The sequence below is a fragment of the Dermacentor andersoni genome, chromosome 11 (assembly GCF_023375885.2).
Source record: "Dermacentor andersoni chromosome 11, qqDerAnde1_hic_scaffold, whole genome shotgun sequence".
Taxonomy (NCBI): domain Eukaryota; kingdom Metazoa; phylum Arthropoda; class Arachnida; order Ixodida; family Ixodidae; genus Dermacentor; species Dermacentor andersoni.
The window spans coordinates 24156133-24173690 of NC_092824.1; the positions used below are offsets into that span (position 1 = coordinate 24156133).

General features: G+C 42.4%; 1 long non-coding RNA gene across 1 annotated transcript; it reads right to left on the reverse strand.

Annotated features, from left to right (window-relative positions):
* Positions 1-316: 316 nt before the first annotated feature.
* LOC126517458 (uncharacterized) lies at positions 317-16245 on the reverse strand. The gene is made up of 2 exons (XR_007596209.3): positions 16107-16245; positions 317-1494 (listed from the first exon to the last, which is right to left on the reverse strand). It is a non-coding gene; the product is annotated as an uncharacterized lncRNA (long non-coding RNA).
* Between the last annotated feature and the right edge of the window lie 1313 nt (positions 16246-17558).

Consider the following 17558-nt stretch of genomic DNA (forward strand, 5'->3'; position numbering starts at 1 on the left):
GCCACTGGCCAATGTTTTACCTTGCATGGCCTGACATAAATTCTTGTATGGATCCGATACATTAGCACACCCAGGATTATTGTCTGGGCGTGGGGCAAAATTTGGCAAGACATAATAACATATACGTAAGAAATAACATTTCAATTTACAGATAGTTATGGGGGAGGGCTGTGAACCCAGGGCGATTTTGGGAAGACTGACAAACTTTTTTTAAAAACACCTCCATAGCAGATAGCACAATTTTGCATCTCGCTGAGGTAGATAGAGCAATTTGATTACTCGCAGAGGTAGACATTATTTTCATGAATAACTGAAATGCATAATCGAAAAGGACAAGTTTATTCATTTAAATACCTTATGGGCACCAAAAGGAATTGCATAATGGAGGGATACACAGGAATACAGTTTACTAACACGAAAAAAATAAAAGTAATGGCACTAACGATGACGCACCATGTTAGGAAAAAAGAAGGAAGTAGCATACTACATATGCAAGAGGCTAGCAGAAGGTATAAAAGAATATTTCATCTTTATATGTAGTGAAAGAAAAATTATTTTTAGGAAAAAATTATTATAAAAGAAAAGACAGAACGCATCCATGCTTTACAGATAGCTCTAACAGCCCACAATACCCTATCCCTCTCCTAAAAACGTGTTAAAAAATATTTTACAAAAGGACATAGGGCATCGAAAGCAACAGTACTGTCTTGGAAACAAGGAAACAAATTACAAATGCAGGTAATGGCACGCTGGGGGAACTTAATTAAATGATGTAAAAAACATGAATTATTAAAGGACGTTGCAAATTTGCATGACTGGCCTTGGATGTTGTATCTCAAGGAGACCATTCCCCAGGTCAATGGCTCTTGGGGAAGCCGAGTGTCCTGCCCTCCTCTCCCACCCCTTCGTTAGTTGAATGCCATGTTCACTCAACATAGATGATGCTCAGTTCAATGTGGTGTTCTGACTCATGCTTTTCTATGAGATGCTTCCTCGTCGATGCGTACGAGCACTTGCTGCACTTGAACGGCTTCACGCCAGTATGAACCGACATGTGAGCCTTGAAATGATCCTCATTCTCCGTCGAAAATGTCCCCGGACAAACGTCACACTTGAAGCGCTTCTGTCGGTGGGTTCGCATGTGTTTCTTGTGATTACTTGGCCATCTTGTGGTATACTGACACACATCACAGCGTGACCAACAAGCGCCTTTTCTGTTGACTTTTTTTCCTTGAGGCTTAGTTTTCCTAACAGGCACAAGGGGTCCTTCCTTAATTTCCAGACATAAGAAGTCCTCAACTGACACTTCCTGAGGTACTCCCATTTCTCCAGGCTCGCCTTCCTGAACAAATGCTTCGAGTGTGTTCTTCTTGGCTGTGCAAAAGTATTCTGCTTTCCCCGTGACTTGCAGCTCGTCCATGAACTGTTCCCGTTCATCTGGTGTTGGCCTCGGATATGCAGACGTCCCGCAGTCATCAGCATTCTGCAACATAACTGCAGAGAGCAATACATATGAATAGATGCAGCCCTTCCAACACAGTGAAAAATACTACTAAACAACACAAAACTTTCAATTCTGGCACTCACACACTATACAGAAAACAATAACAATACTACAGACTTCAGAGAAACAATAAACGAAAAATAATTGAACAACGTAAGCAAAATACAGAAGCAAAAATGTCAGGAAGCAACGCATCAAGGCAAACTCGTGCGTATACATATTCAAGCTAGCACGGCCAACCGTCCTTACTTTAGGAGAACAGTTCAGACTTTACCCAGGTGGGACAGCGAAATGTCTTGACTTTTGCATTGTTTCTCTGGTTGAATAAGAATGAATAAACCAAATGTTCATTAACAGCCGACAGCACAAATGGACATTCTACGGTTGCATTACAATAAACTTAAAGGCAGTTTCGTTTTCGTCGTGATTTGAGTACTGTTGTATGCCACAACTGTTCACGTTACCTCTGCCTGTGTTCGTTGCCTTGTTGGCGAAAACTATGAATCTTTGTCGCACTTACAGACTGCCGGCTCTTGGCACCGACTGACAGGGTCAATTGTCGCTAGCTGCCTCTCTCCCCTCTCCTACCCCGCAGTATCGACTTCGTTTCACTCGAGAATTGGCAACCCAACACAAATGCGAATTATACCAATATTCGAAAGAAAAAAAAATTAGGTTACAGAAAGATGCTATACCTATCTTCATGCGTTCATTTCATGCTAAAACCTGATAATAATTCGAGGATAAAATTTTGCAAGATAGGGTTTTGGCAATTTCATTTCGTTCAGAACGTTGTGAAATATTCATGAGCAACGAATTTTGCATCAGAGCAAATACCCAAAGTTTATTTGTGTAGTAACACAAATCATTTACAGGTCCAATTTTTCATGGCTCAGAGGCCCCCCCCCCATTTCACAGAATCTTAATTACAGCATTGCATAGCCACTTTTACTGGCATCCCCAACAATATCGAGCATCATAAATTTAATGCTGCATCATATACCGAATGTCTCTGTGATGATTTCATAGCAGCGACAGACATCAAAACAAGCAATAGTCAGCAATGTGAGTATTGTAGCCACTTTACTTTCAGCCGCAGCCAAGTGCATGCCAACGGAAAAGAGACACGATGACACTCTCTAATGAAGAACGTGAGCTAGTCGGTGGCAAAGGACGAGTGGAACTTCAGGCCGTTTCACTGCCGGCGTTTCCCTAATAAATGCGTTCGCCGTCACGTTCAATGGCAACCTCCTTGTATTAGAAAATTCCACTAATTTACATTTAGTTAACAAATATAGGGGGCACATAACTGCAGAATTGAAGCCAACTATTACTCAAAGCAATACCTGTTGCTACAAATCTCGTGCCTGGCAACAGTAAAAAAAAAAAAATGTGGACTGGAAAAGTGTCTTGAAATGTGTTGCTCACACCTGCGAAGTTGTAAGATTTCATCGCAAAATGCCAAATTTTTAGAGCTTGTTCACTGCTGCTCTATTGAGACCAGTATATTAGTACCTTTATATTTGGGCTTAGCTTACAGGAAAAACTTGTTTCAAAAGAATGTAAATGCTACAGCTGCTGACCAATATCTTCATAGCCAGACTTTTTAGACACATCGGTTACACGGTCCTACCCACATGCATTGACACCAACCTGTACAACCCATGTGTAGTGGCAACTGAAATTTCGGCCATCAGTACGTAAATATTTCATGAGTGCTTTTAATAAACATTTCTGGTGTAGATCATTTTCGCTGTGACAACATAGCGGAGAGCGCGTTCACATGATCCCTTCGGGACCAAGCCTGCAAATATTTAATTGCAGTGAACATTTTGATTTACTCAAACAATTTTTAGTATTTTTGGGGTACAACTGTAGTGTTTCCCAAGTTGTAAAGTTCGCAGGTTCAATTGTTTTTAAGTTAAAGGCCTCTGACTATGTTTCGGCTTTGCAAACAGATAAGCGTGGTGCGTAAATCATGTGCCGGCACCAGTGTCTACAAGCAGCTGCATGGCACAAAAACAGATGAAATTTAGAACAAAAGACTGCGCACCCATCCTCTCAAGGGAGCCCAGCTTCCAGCGAGAGAGTCAGGGTCACACACACAAATGCCTCCACGTAAGTTTTATGTAGAGGCAAAGTCACTGATAATAGCACATGACCTTCGTAAATTGTCCAATGCAGAAAGCGCAATACTGCCATTCCAAGTGTGCTATGCAGGAAACAGAGGATGAGAAGAAAAGAAATAAAGGGAGGACCAGTCATGTAAATGTCACACAGTCCCTCAGCTTCCATATGGGAAACGACAGGGAAATGGCGCAGAAGTGCTGAAAAGTATGCTAGGTGGTATAATATTAGAATACTTGGCAACAGCACGAAAAGACAAGAATAGCCAACAAGGGCATGGTGTTGTCATATGTCGCACCCAGTGTCGTCTATTCTTGTCCAGTCATTTCGCACTGTTCCCAAGTATGAAATGTTGCTTATGGACGCCGGGCAAGGCAGAAGAGAGAGTCTACATTGGCGCTAAAGGTTGCCTCCTCGCAATGTGGAGGTGGGACATTTCAGTTTCTTATATCTCCTCTAACAAAAAAGAAATTAGAAAAATTCTTGTGGTAAAATGCTCCCTAAACTGCACTCTAAGACCTCCACTGTATAACGAAAATCTGCAATGGGGCCTGGTAAGGGGCCCTACTTAAGGCGCAGCTCAGAAAGGTGTGAAAGTGAGAAGGGGGGGCGGTTGCCACATCCTTAAAGCTTAATGGCATGTCCCACTAAAGCCAGCCTGTCATGACAAACGACCTCTCTTTCGTACATAAACAACTCGACACTGGCACAGAACAGTAGGCAAGACTTTCCACGCAAAAAATCACCATCGCGAAATTTCTCTAGCACTTGTCATGCTGTATTGTCGGGTTCAATAGCCTGAAAAGAAAGAAAAGAGAAATATTTTAGGAGTTCAAAGGACAAAGAAACATTCTCTTATCAATGAAACAGCAATTTGAAGTTGGAGTTTTTCAGAGCTCAATAAATGTCCCTTATGAATTAATGTTACTGTGCATTGGTCAATGGCTGTGTGCAGGATGGAAGGGAACAACTAATCAAAATTTGTGCAACACAATCAACAACAAAATCGTTTGAGTTACAGCACTATCTACCACCACCTGCACAGCAAGTCTTTTCATGCAGGAAATACTTTGTTATGGATTGTCAGTTGGCTAGTTTGTTCTGGATCATGTTGAACATTTAACCACACGGAACAGATGAGGGGCAAGGCAAGGAGCTGTCATGAACGGGAACCGACTTTGATCTTCAAGAGTTGAAATTGAAAGTCAGAGCCATTTGTCTAGCCTACTTGTCTTGTCCTTGGTATGTTTGTCCCTTTAAACATTCGACAGGAAGTACTTTGTTGTAGTTTCATGGCTCGCAACGCAAGGTAAAGAAAGATTAATGCTATTTAACACGAATGAAACCTTCACCTTCAACTTTCATATCGTTAGACTCGTGTAAGAGACGCACTATTTTTTTTTTCAGAATTTTGATGAGGAGCGGCCCTTACATGGCACTGAACCACTTGGTTCGATCCCGTTGAAGGGCCGCTACTAGATGGCTCTCAACATCTTATAGTGGCATGCGGAAGTGTGCAGCGAGATAAAATTTGCTGATGTGTGTGTGGCCTCGGGACACTAAAGGTGATTGCTTCCCTGCTGGAAAATTTCCCCCCCCCCCCACATTTTGGGCTGCCAAGTTGCGAGTGCGGCCTTCACACGAGCCTACATGGTTACTGTTGACTTCATGCCTGGAAAACAAAAATAGGCTGCAGGTGGGGAACAAATTATAAAATGCAGATGTACACTTTGCTAAAATAATAGGCTGGAAAGAAATGTGCATAATTGAAAAGAACGCATGCGCACAACAAAGTGATAAAACAATGGCAGCAAACAAGCATTGCAATAGAGTGTAAACAGGCAGCAAAGTACTAGCATTGCAAGTGAAATGGGCAGCAAGATTATATAGAAAAAAAATTATACATTTCAAGAACAAAGAAAAAAATGTTCACAATGTATCAGCAATTTCATGAAGACAACTTTCTCACTTAAGGCTTGCTCATTTTATCTATAGCCTGCGAAACTTTATGCCTTTTCAGTCTTACATAAGATGGTGAAATACACTACCAAAAATTATGCATTTCTAAACCAAACAGCGCTTTTTAGAATGTATGTTAATATTGCCGCAAAGAGCTCTCCACAATCTCAAGCTGCGAGGATTTTACCGTGGCACCCTCCCAAACGCCTCATTGCATTGCCGTTAGAGAAGCGTCGGCAGCACATTGTGCATCTTGTGACAGTGAGTGCCTTGTGTAAGTGTACGAGATGGCACCCGAGTACCTTGCATAATGTGAAGTCGCAGCATGTTTCCTGATTACAGGGGCACTTGAGAAGTCTGTTCCATGAACAGATGTGGCTGTCTGTCAGAAAGATTCCGTGAACTCCCCCTTGCAAATTGTGCAAGAGCATTTAACTTAATCGTATAGTTTCTGGGCACAAGTTCGCCCACAATAAACTAGTCTGTGTACTGTCCTTCGTTGAAGAGTGCTACAATATGTTATCAGTTCTTTGTAACCAACTCTCTCAAATGAAAGGCTCACTTCATTAATCGATAGCCTGCGGAGGTCTACACTTTGCAACATTTCAACAATGGCAAACACTAAAAATGGCAGATTCTGAAGACAAACAGCAACTGTTAGTATCAATTTCATGAAACCAACTCCCATTTAAATGACAGGCTTATAATTTCCCCAAATGCTTGTGAAGATGTACACCTTTGCAGCCTTGCAACAAGATGGTGAACTATGCTAAAGATGATGCACAAGAACACAATTTCTAGAATGCATCACAAAGTTGTTGATTAGGTTTACACAGTTCGTTTATACCCTGCAAACATACACACTTTTGCAATAATTTACAAACACTTCAGCCAGACTGGAAACACTGAACAGCCAGCTCTATGGATGTAAAATTTCTAAGCTTCACCATGTTTCCTTAATTTAAAGGCGCACCTTTTTGGGAAGATGTCAACTCAAGGTGACACACGCATTATTATTGAGTACGAAACCGATGCTATGTTAATAGTACACCGTCACCAAGGGCTTTACAGCATGATGACTCGTTTAATTTTTTTATTTTGCTATGTTTCCACTTGTATTGATTAAACTCTAATGTAGCATTACGAAAAGCTTGCATATTGAAACGTTTAGGTTGCAGCAGAGTCAGTCTTCCTTTTTTTTAATTCTGTGTTGGTTTATTCTGCCCACTGCTTCAATGTCTGAGAAAAAGAGCCATTGCTTGAGCACTCTGAACAAACATTGAAACAGCTTTTAGAGGGAAAATAAAAAGATAAACGATTTAACCTGCATTAGTAAATTACCCTTCTACAATACCAGAAGTGGCACTCTGGCCACAAGAAGAGGATTGCTAAGCCATAAAAGGCGCAAAAAACAAAAGGCAGATGGCACCACTGTGCTGAAGTTCCCGCACCTGCCCACCGCGACGTCATGGATTTTGATGGCATCTGCTAGAACATAGGTAAGCGTTTGTCGTTAAAAACTGACTATATTGTGCTCTAAACAAGCCGAACATTGGAGAGTTTTGGAAACTTTTACTGAGCCAGTATGGCCCAATTACTAATAAAAAACCACGTTAAAATCCATGAAGTACCACTGACCTGCTGACGCTTAGGTTTCAGTGCAACATTGAAAGAATGGAACTTTTACATTGATGCTTTCTTCTAATCTACATCTTATTATCGCGAAATTAACAAAAATAGAGTATCTACACTGTTAATTTCGTGTTTCTCTCTAGAGGCGCTTTAAGGTGGGCCACGTTCACCCTCAGCTTTATTCCATCGAAATCACTTCCCACAAATCAAACATGGAGGAACTGAAATACATTCCTGCCTCTGGTGGTCCCAAGACTTCAGTAGGTGTACTGCTATGAGCAGATTAGACGTTTGACAGGTGAGCTTTATAAAGAAGAGTGTGAAAGTTCATCTTTTTATTTGCGAGATTTTATGCATGCTAAAACCAAGGGTGCACATTAAGACTGAGTAAATATGGTATGTAGCCTGACAGGCGGTGTTCTCTATAGCCCTGTTAGTAGCCCTGAAAAGAGAAAGCGAAAGGCTTTTATGTGATTTAATCAGATGCAGCACAACAGACAAAGAAATAAGCAACATACATGTAGAATGCACTTGAAGTAAAACAATGTTCAGCCTGAAACTGATGGAAAACAACATCCACGGTAAATGCTCGTCGCTTCGTGTCCGTACAGATAATAAGCATGACCATCTCTCAGCAGCTCACAGAAGCTGTGAGCTTCACCATAAGCGTTCATTAGTGGCTTTTCCCTGAAGAAAAAGAAGGAAGAACCCAGCTATGATCACTGATCTTGGTGGTAAAGTGCCACATTGAAAAAAAAAAAAAGAAAGCACATGGGTAACTGCTTGAAGCTCTAATGCAAAACCCAAAATGAATAGGTAATACTACTACTGCTACTGATACACACACATGCGCATCTCGTGTATGCATGTGAGTGGGTCATTTCATGCATCACCAACATCATCTGAAATAGCGCGCTAGACGTAGGCTAGGCATAGCATATCAACGATACAGTGTGTAAGCATGCTGAGAGATAACCTCCAAAAGAAAACTCACCCTGTTTTGGTATGATTTTCTAGTTCTATAAAATAACATGCACTAGTTCCTGTAGGTGCACTGAAATTTAGCCCACCTCATATTTCCATTCAATATTCTCTTAATTTTAGGTGGGATATCTCTCGGGGTTTTATGGTAAACAGTGCATGCCAATAAAGTTGCGACTTATGTGGTGAATAAACAAACGTTTCATGAGAATACATGTTACATAGCATGAAAGTAAGTGAAACTGAACCCATCACAAAAGCTTCACTTCGCATTTTTCTCTGCATTTTTTTTTATTTAGCAACTCATAAATTAAAAAAAAAATTTCCTAAATTATTCTTGAACAAGTTTAAGCATGAGGCTTACAAAGCTGTAACTATACACCAAAATCAGATATTACAGTCCTTTCAATTTTATCTGTTGGGGCATCTAAAACACACAAACTTGATATTTCAGTTAACAGTTTGGTGAAACTGTTACAATGCCTATGAGAGGTCTGTAAAAGACAGATTGACAAATTTCCACTTTTCCCTCTCTTTAGATACCCTAATAAGGGTTGTTGTCATTATTGATATGTTATTTATTACTAAGTTACGGAGTTTAAAACATCGTACATGAGCTCTTTTTTCTCTTTAATTTGGCAACTTATTAGATTTCTATGAAGAAGAAATGGACAGTCAAAAATGAAACATCTGTTTCCTAAATCCGAAATGAAGAAAGGTGCTGACAGATGGAATAGCACACTGTGGTATAAAATAAGGTGACTCAGAAAGGCTGGCCAATGTTTCGATAGGAGGACCTATCTTCGTCAAAGGTGGCCTGTTTTCTAAAGTCGCTCAACTTTAGTTTATTTTTAAAGCAAGAAACCTTTAAATTTGGCACAGCAGATGCCAAGTGAAAAAATTTTTCTGTTCCCATGTACTTAGGAGCTCTCAAGCTCAAGCTTCCTTTTAATTTTCGAGCGTATGCGTCAAGCAGAAACAAAAATTACACTGCGAATGTGATTCCAGAAAGGGTAGCTTGAGTTGCACTAGTCAATTTCATAAAACCAAACAATTGTACTGGGTTGTACCCGACAACAAAAATCAATTGTAAGATTCATTTTCGGCAAACCGCTACTTAAATGGTGAAATACCACAAACGGTCATATTTTCTTTGCAGTTTGCTTCAAAAAATACGCTGGACAAGAGTTGCCTTTAATTGCTGCTAGTCACAATTTAATGGCCTTCACCTTGTCACGTCTCAAGCACATTATGATTTTGATTTATTCAGAGACAAACAAACGAAACGCCTTTTTAACGGTCTAGTATGTACCATGTTGTACAGTGGTGAATGGTCATTCTTGCTCCAGACCAGGGATCGGTGCTCTGTGCCTTTGCATCTGTTGTACGGACACAGCGATTGAACAGGCCGCAACCTCACTCACGTTCCAGCGCAGCCATAGTTACAATTTATCCTTTTTTGATATGTTCAATGCTCCTGGCATAGGATATCACAGGAGGGGTTTGGTGCATGATCTGCATGAGGTCTTCAAAGAATGTCTTGAAATGGCTAGAATTGGGGTAGTGAGCAGTGTCAATGGGCAGGTGACTCCAATTCTTTGTCGTTTGAATAAAGAGAGTTAAATGTGTAACAGCATGTACAGGTGACGGTTAGACAGCTGCCTTAAAACAACTGCTATGGAGTGAGAGGCAAATAACGAATATGATAATCGAGCGTGCAAAGTAGTACAAGCAATAGGACCTGTGGTAGAGGCACAAATGCACTATTTTTCTACATGGCTGAAGACTAGTGAGTTAATCTTTATGTCTTGATCAGGGACACCACAGTAAGAACAGTTCAAGAAAACTACCTAATCTACCAGTCTGGCTTTCGATGGATTCAGGTGTATGGGATGATGTAGTCTGATACAGCTACCAAACTGCGCATGCATACTCCAGCTTGGGGCACATGAATGCTTGGAATGTGACAACCTTATGCTAAGGGAGATGAATTGTAAGTTATGCGGCATATGCCTAAGGCCATAGTTAGCTGCACAGATTAGCTCCAGGTTATCAGGCAAAGTACACGATGAAATGCCATTTCTGCGAGAAAGTTCAGTGCAAACAAATTGCCTGACTTAGATTGAACAGCATCTCTTATTTCTGCAGCATTAGGTGCATAGTCAAACTAGTTTTGCTAATTCAACTTCTCCTTCTGTATTGCCATTCTCCTACCTTTAATCTTGCCAAGCAGCACACACGTCTCATTGAAAGAAGGAAGGTTCCTTATATAAGATTCAATGACACACACACAAAAAAAATTGACGGCATGAAGACACACAAATGCACAACACAAGCCTCATGCCCTCGAATGTCTTCGTGTTGTCTTTCTTGTGTCATTGCATGATTATAACCGTGTAACAACTAGCCTAGGCCTCAATACTGTTGCAACAGAAAGCTTGTGAAAGCTTTTGAAATAAACAATGCTGGCAACTGGTGACAGAGTAACTACATCTTCTCATTGGCCCTGTAAAAGCAAGAGCATTAGTGATACAAAGTGCAAGCCTCCAATTTACCCCTACATTTTGAGGAATAGCCTTCATTAACATTTTGCATGGCATTGCTGCCGACACAGGTACCAAAGAACTGCAGCAAGTTTGGCGAGTTGGCACAACTGCCGCGTGCACCTAGAATAAATCAGGCTGAATTGTTCGTGCTGCAGGTAAACACAATATAGGTATGAGCCTGGCTTGGTAACCGGGTCTATTTCACAATATTTACTCTGCTGGGTCTATTGCACAATCTAATCTGCCCGTTCTGTTTCCGCGTTCAAGTCATTGAAGCATTTCTTCCAGTTCAGAGATGACGCCTTCCCATATCGTTTAATGTTTCTTGATAAGGTTTAAATGAGGGCAACCCAATAATGTCGCCACCACTGCTGGTAGGACTGTGTTTAAAAGAAAACTTTCATCTGTCATTGTATTTGCAAAGAAAAGTCGTGGGCACATACCTTGTTGCAACTGATACTATGCATACTAAGTAAGATACCTGCTTACTTGCTGATATTGGGTAAGTCACTCATCTGCATCGTTAGCTGCTTTCTCAGCGAAAACACAAGGTCCCTGTAGTGTCGCCAAGAAACACCGTGCATTTTTGTTGATTGAATCGTCAGGGGAAAGTGAATCGTCAGGGTGAGGCAATGACTCCAAATAATCCAAGTGGTGGCAGCTGCACCCCACCTCCAGCAAACCGTTGCAGCACAAACACAAAGGGATTACAATGTAGGCTTGAAGTTGAGTATTAAGCAAGGTGCACATCTTTGTGTTTCCTTTCGTTCAATCCATCCTGTTTTTTTTTCTTTTGCAGGTGCAGACACACACACTTCAATATTATTACATTATGAATTTGTACAGAATATAGCCAACTCTACCAAGCTGAAAGGGCCTCTCACCTGGTCTGGCCATTTTGAGCTGACAAGCGCAGAGCACACAATGCGCGTCAACGATCATGTTTGCAAAGAATTACAGTGCTACGCGCCACAGAAAGGCCTGAAATTTCAATCCGAACGTGGTTTTCCCTTCCCCTTGCGGCCGCTGTGCTCCAAGCCGGACAGTGGTGTACTCGCGTCCCTGTGCCTATGTACTCGGGTCCGAAGTATGACATCGCTCATGGTGACACGTGACTTCGAGAATTATACAAGGTACCATCTGTTATTTGTGTGATCTGTTGCTTGAATTGACGAACTGAAGCTTTGAGAAATAACAAAACACACGAACGGAATGTCTGCGTATTTTTTGTTTTACTTCTCACGGAAGCGAGAGAGATGGTACTTCCGCTTCGTCTGCTTGTTCCCACGGTCATGAAGTCACGTGTGCAGGTACCGAAACTATGCCGTTTTCTATCATGCTCTGCGATACGCTTGTTCAGCCTCAGTATTCGTGTAGCACTAAATCATACTGCTAGACATGTGTCCTTGTGCACACCATGCAAAATAGTGCGCTGCGTGACACCAGACAATCACAACAGCTTGTGCACAACGCCGTCAACAAAATGTGCAGCGTCGGAACAACAACAACAACAACAAAATGAAGGCAGTGCCCGTGGCGTATGCGTCCCGCGATCCTTGAGGTCCAGTATGGGAGAACGCAGGATAGGAATTTCGCTTGCAGAGGCTGGACGGGGCGAAAGGAGAGAGTGTCTCGCTATGCAGTGGAGCCCACCTACGGAAATCATGGGTTCGCGGTACTGAAATATTTTTATCTCAGCTATTAATGAGCAGATTTGAAAACTTCTTGCGGCGGAACGCTCTCTATAGGACATATAACTTGCGCCATATGACCAAAATTTGCTATGGGGCCTGGTGAGGGACCCTTTAAGGGAACAAGTACGGTGAAACGAACAGTCCGAAACAAAAAAAGAAACAAAATTTCGGGCAGGAATGGTGAAAAGCTATCTCAGAACGGCTGTTGACGTTAATGCAATTAGCACTCAAGCAATGTGGTGAAACACCGTATTGCCACTACCAAAACATGTCATGTATGAGGCTACTGCAGCCAAGCTCCTCTCTTGCGCTTCCCTGTGAACACGCTGTGCCATTGAGCAACACTGGGGCAAAGTTTGTGTGAGGCGCATGTCTATATACCATACAACATCGGTTCGATTCTGCCCAGCACCGAAAAAATTTGGAAATATTTTTTTGTCATAGAAGACAAAACACCTTTTTATCATTTTGACAAACAGACAGACATACCACAATCAGGGTAAAGTTAAAAAAGAATCCTAATCACAATAAAAATAAGTGGCACCATTTTACTATTACCACACACCTCGTAACTAGATCACAACACTTGAGTGTATGAGCTTGTGCCCTGACCTTTACCCCTTAATCAAGGGAGGTTAAAGATTAAGATAAAGGAGCAGTAGTTAAATGGTCATGCAGAACTGGTACCTCCACAGGACACAGATACTGACAAGATGTATTACGTGCTTCATCACAAATTCATCAAGGAGTCTTCCATGACTATAAAGCTACAAGTCGTTTTTGATGTGCCAATGTACATGAATGATCAAGACAATGAACCCAACCTGTTGAAAATCCTGTCACCTTTTCACAAGCACAAGATTAACATAACTGCTGACATTCAGAAGGCATTTGGGCAAATTTCAGACAAGTGCAACAGCAAAGACTTGCAGGGATTCCGATGATCTGTGAATACTAAATCAGGCTAGGCTGATAATGTCTTTTTTGGAAACTCTGTTTTTGTTAATTTTGCTGTTGCATGACGAGTATTAGAAAACAAAGGGAAGGTCAGAGTTCCATTGCTTGGACTTTTTTCTCCAAATCACCAACACTAGTACATCAGTGTGAGGTCACAAATTTCAATGTATATATTCATATAGGGGCTATTGTGGCTCAGTAAATGTTCTTGAAACTTTCTGAGTTATATCTTTGGCTCCTTTAGAAAACAATGTAATCCATACCCATTGACAAAACACAATAAAGCATGAGCAGTAACTATTAAAATCCATGACAGCAAGGCGAGTTGAGGCAGGAATTTCAAGGCAGCCATCGCCACCCATTTTTCCCTTCTGCGCCTTTTCTGGCTTACCATGCCTCATCTTGTAGTAATTCTGATGTTTTTGCTGTCATGATGGGTAATTTACAAATACAGCTGAAATTATTTTTCTCTTAGGCGTCCCTTTGAGTTAAAGAGGACTTTGCTACAATGTTGAGCCCTTTCTTATTGCATGGGAACGCTAGTCATATCTACAGCACTAAGGGCTGTAGTAAAATGCCAACTGCAACTTTTACAGGAAACAGATGGTAATGCTGCACTTCACGTCACAGATGTTACGTCAAAGGACCATCATGTTGTTATGATGACAATGGAGATAATTTGCATCCAGCCAGCAACAGCCATGTCCCACCTACAACAAGAAGGGATCATCACATTAAGAAGATGAAGCTTATTTACATCCAGCTATTGTCCAGCCACATTCAACCTGCATAAAAATAAATGATCACCATTCTGTCAAGATAATGGAACTAATTTGTGAACAGAAATTAAGCCCTGAACTGCCATGACAAATTCCAAAAAACTATTTTAGAAGTGCAAGAGGAATTGCCAAAAGTCATTGTGTATTATTTTCTTGTTAAGATTACGATAAATTGAACACATACACATGTGCAAAAATTGCTTAAAGTTTACAAAGTGTTAACTAATGATAAGCACCAGAGGACACTCGTGATGGCAAGTTGCCTTGTCATTGGCAATTAAGGGGTTAATGGCACACTTCAGCTAAAGATATTCAGATGTGTTCTAGTCTACAAGAAGAAATTATCATCACATTGTCCTGATGCGATAAAATGAAATAAAATTGACAAACAATAAGCATGTTTTTAAAATAGTTTTACCAAGTGCTACCAGAGTGCATTCTTTTTGGTTGGGCATGTGGGGGCATCCGCTACCTGTGCAGTGCTACAATGTGTGATTGAAAACATAGCAATGCATTGGTGGCTGTAACTTTTTGTACTGAGGTGCATTTTGGCATGACAAAATTTTTGCAGATGTCCAGCTTAGGCTGAAACAGTGACATGTAGCACAGATGATCTGCCATGGTTTATAAAGATAGACCTGCATTATGACATTTTGGATGAAAGATGTACACAGAAGCGAGGGTACATTAAAAGTGATGAGTGAAGTGCTTGTTTTCCCATTGGTTGAGTGTATACGACATTTGAAGCTACAAAAAAGCTATTTTCGGAGAGATCCGTTAGAGGATGTCCTGTCTCCTGTGTGTTAAGCTAATGTTACCAGTTTGTATGTCTTCTAAACATGAAATGGTACTGAGTTGTCAGGTGTGTAACTTTGTTTCAGTTCTTGTGCAGCAAGCATAACGGTCTGTGCAGATCTCTCCTATGCAATGCGCCCCTTCAAGTCTAAACGCCTGGCTGGGGGCATGCTCGCACTATAAATTGCTGGTGAGGATCAAATGTTACACTTCACACAGCTGAGGTGGGTGCCCTACTCACCGTGTCCCGAACAGGTATGTTGAGTTGTGCAAGACTGAGAAATTCAGCAGCGAACGGAGGCGAGCAAACTCAAGTGTTCAAAGAGATGCACCTGGGAAGTCTGGACTGTTGGGAGCGTCTTCACATGGCATTCAATGCCTCAGTGTGGACGGAGAGGTTGCCGCTTTTGAGGTTGACTGGTTGCCAAGGGCAGAAAATGATCGTGACAGGCATTTGAGCTTACATAGTGGGAATTGAGATAGTCTGGTTATTAGTGCGGGCGTTGCGAGGAGTGACTCCTTCTCCTATTTGAGTGTTGCAGCAGCAGGAAGACCCATTGTTGGAGTGATGGCAAGCTCTGGAGACATTGGATTCACGCCTTCTGGATTCGTGGATGACCTTGCGGCTGGACTCGCGGGCTCGATTGGTGTGCCCACGGGATACACGGAGAATGCCATAGCATTTTTACAGATCACATACTATGTGAATTGAGGTGTCGTCAACTGTAGTTGCTTTTGAGGCAACGGGGTCATCAGCAAGCGGTTGCACCGCCACAACGCGCGCTTTCTAAAAAAAAGGTACAAAGAACGCGCTTTGCGTCAGGCACGTCTGTAAAGAAGCACAACGGAAAATGCTTGCGTTTCAATAAAATCACGGCGGCGCGCAGCTCTACTGTGTAGCCGATCACGGCAACGCCGCCTGCACCGACTGCAGTGTGGCATCACAGGAGACTTTTCTTTTTTTTTTGCACGCGCTTTAGCGTGCATTTTCTTAACCACGGCGATTAGAACACCAGTCTTTCCACATACGAGGTGCGCATCGCGCAACGACTCACGAACCACCGTTTCACCGCACAACGGCTTCTTTCGCGATGAAGTAGGCATCACGCTGAGTGCCGTGACAGTGACGTACCGCAGCTGCTGGCTCAAAATCGTTGCTCAAAAGGATGGTCTTTGTCACGGTGGCATAAAGCGATACGCGACCTTGGCTTTTGCCTGTAGTCGCTTTCGGGCAATCCGCATACTCGCGCCACTACGAACTTTCCACTGGATGCTCCACTCGCAGCCTGGTGCATCGACGTGGAGCATTCGTATGCTGGGGCAGTCTCGGAGGCCATGCTCCACACATTTCTAAACAACCGCGGAAGGGCGCTAGCTTACCTCCCACTGCGATTCATGGCAGAACCAAGCAATTTTTATATATCCTCCTTGGGCAGAACTCGAGTTCATCATTCGCAAGTATGAAAGGCGCATGAATTCAAGCGGCCCACACAGCCGAAGGGCCAGAAGCTGAGTGTCGAACCAAAACTTTCTAATGGGGCTATTTGTTTTTTTACTTACACTGACTACACGAGTGTAGCTATTGCAGGAAGTCATAATTTTTTTTACTTGGTGTAGAAACGTTTAGCTCCACCCACCTACACGAAAACATTTTTTATAGCTGTAGTGTAACATGAAAACTACACTTCCTACACTGCAGTTTCGATCAGTGTAGGCAGCAGTCCACAAACGAGCAGGCGCATATTGTAAACGCACGGCGCCATTTTGTCTGAGACTGTCAGCGCTGATATGGCGACGTAAGTGAATATTCGTTCCAAGGACGGCAATGAAGTGCTGGCGTGACCATGTATTACAGAGGAAAGTGAGCTAATCTTCCAAGAAGATAAAACTATCTTACTCATGGATGGTGCGGGCTGTTTCAGACTCCGTGCGTTATTATGCGCATCGAGAAGTTGTCTTCGTGCACTGCGCATTCACGTAAGGAAGCTCGTTCATTGGCGTTTAGTTTTAGGCAAGGGCATATGCGCAGCCAGTAAATTCGAAGTCAGGCGAACTTCGGAGTCCGGCGCTTTTCGTCTGCTGATGCAGAAGACCACGCACCATCTGCTCTGATTGGCTACAGCCCAGAGAGCCAAGTGTAGCACACGGCGTCATGGGGCTCTTGCATTGCCCAGGGGGCGCTGCGAAAATGGTGCTAAAAAGCACCCTCTGTCCTGAACTGGGTAGTACCAAGCTCGGTCGTCTGCTTCAGAAAGCACGTTTACAATATGGACCCGCCACTTTCGGTTTTGTTGTACCGCGGCTTGCAGCGAATATCAGGCGCCGAAGATTCTTTCAGGGGTGGCACGCTACGTAAAGGCAAGAAATTATGCAACGCCGAATACGTGTACGCCGTTCAAGAAATAAGCGGCGAAGTTTTAGCGGGGTTTCAATCGCAAGTGAAGCGAGTCGCGTACGAAGTTGAACTTCAGGTAACGTTTGCACGCTGCTAGATTCAGGCGGACAAACGCGAGGAAATGCTTGCTATAAATGAATTCACAGCAGCGATAAGCAGACATCATATGTACGGAACTGCTAGAGCGCA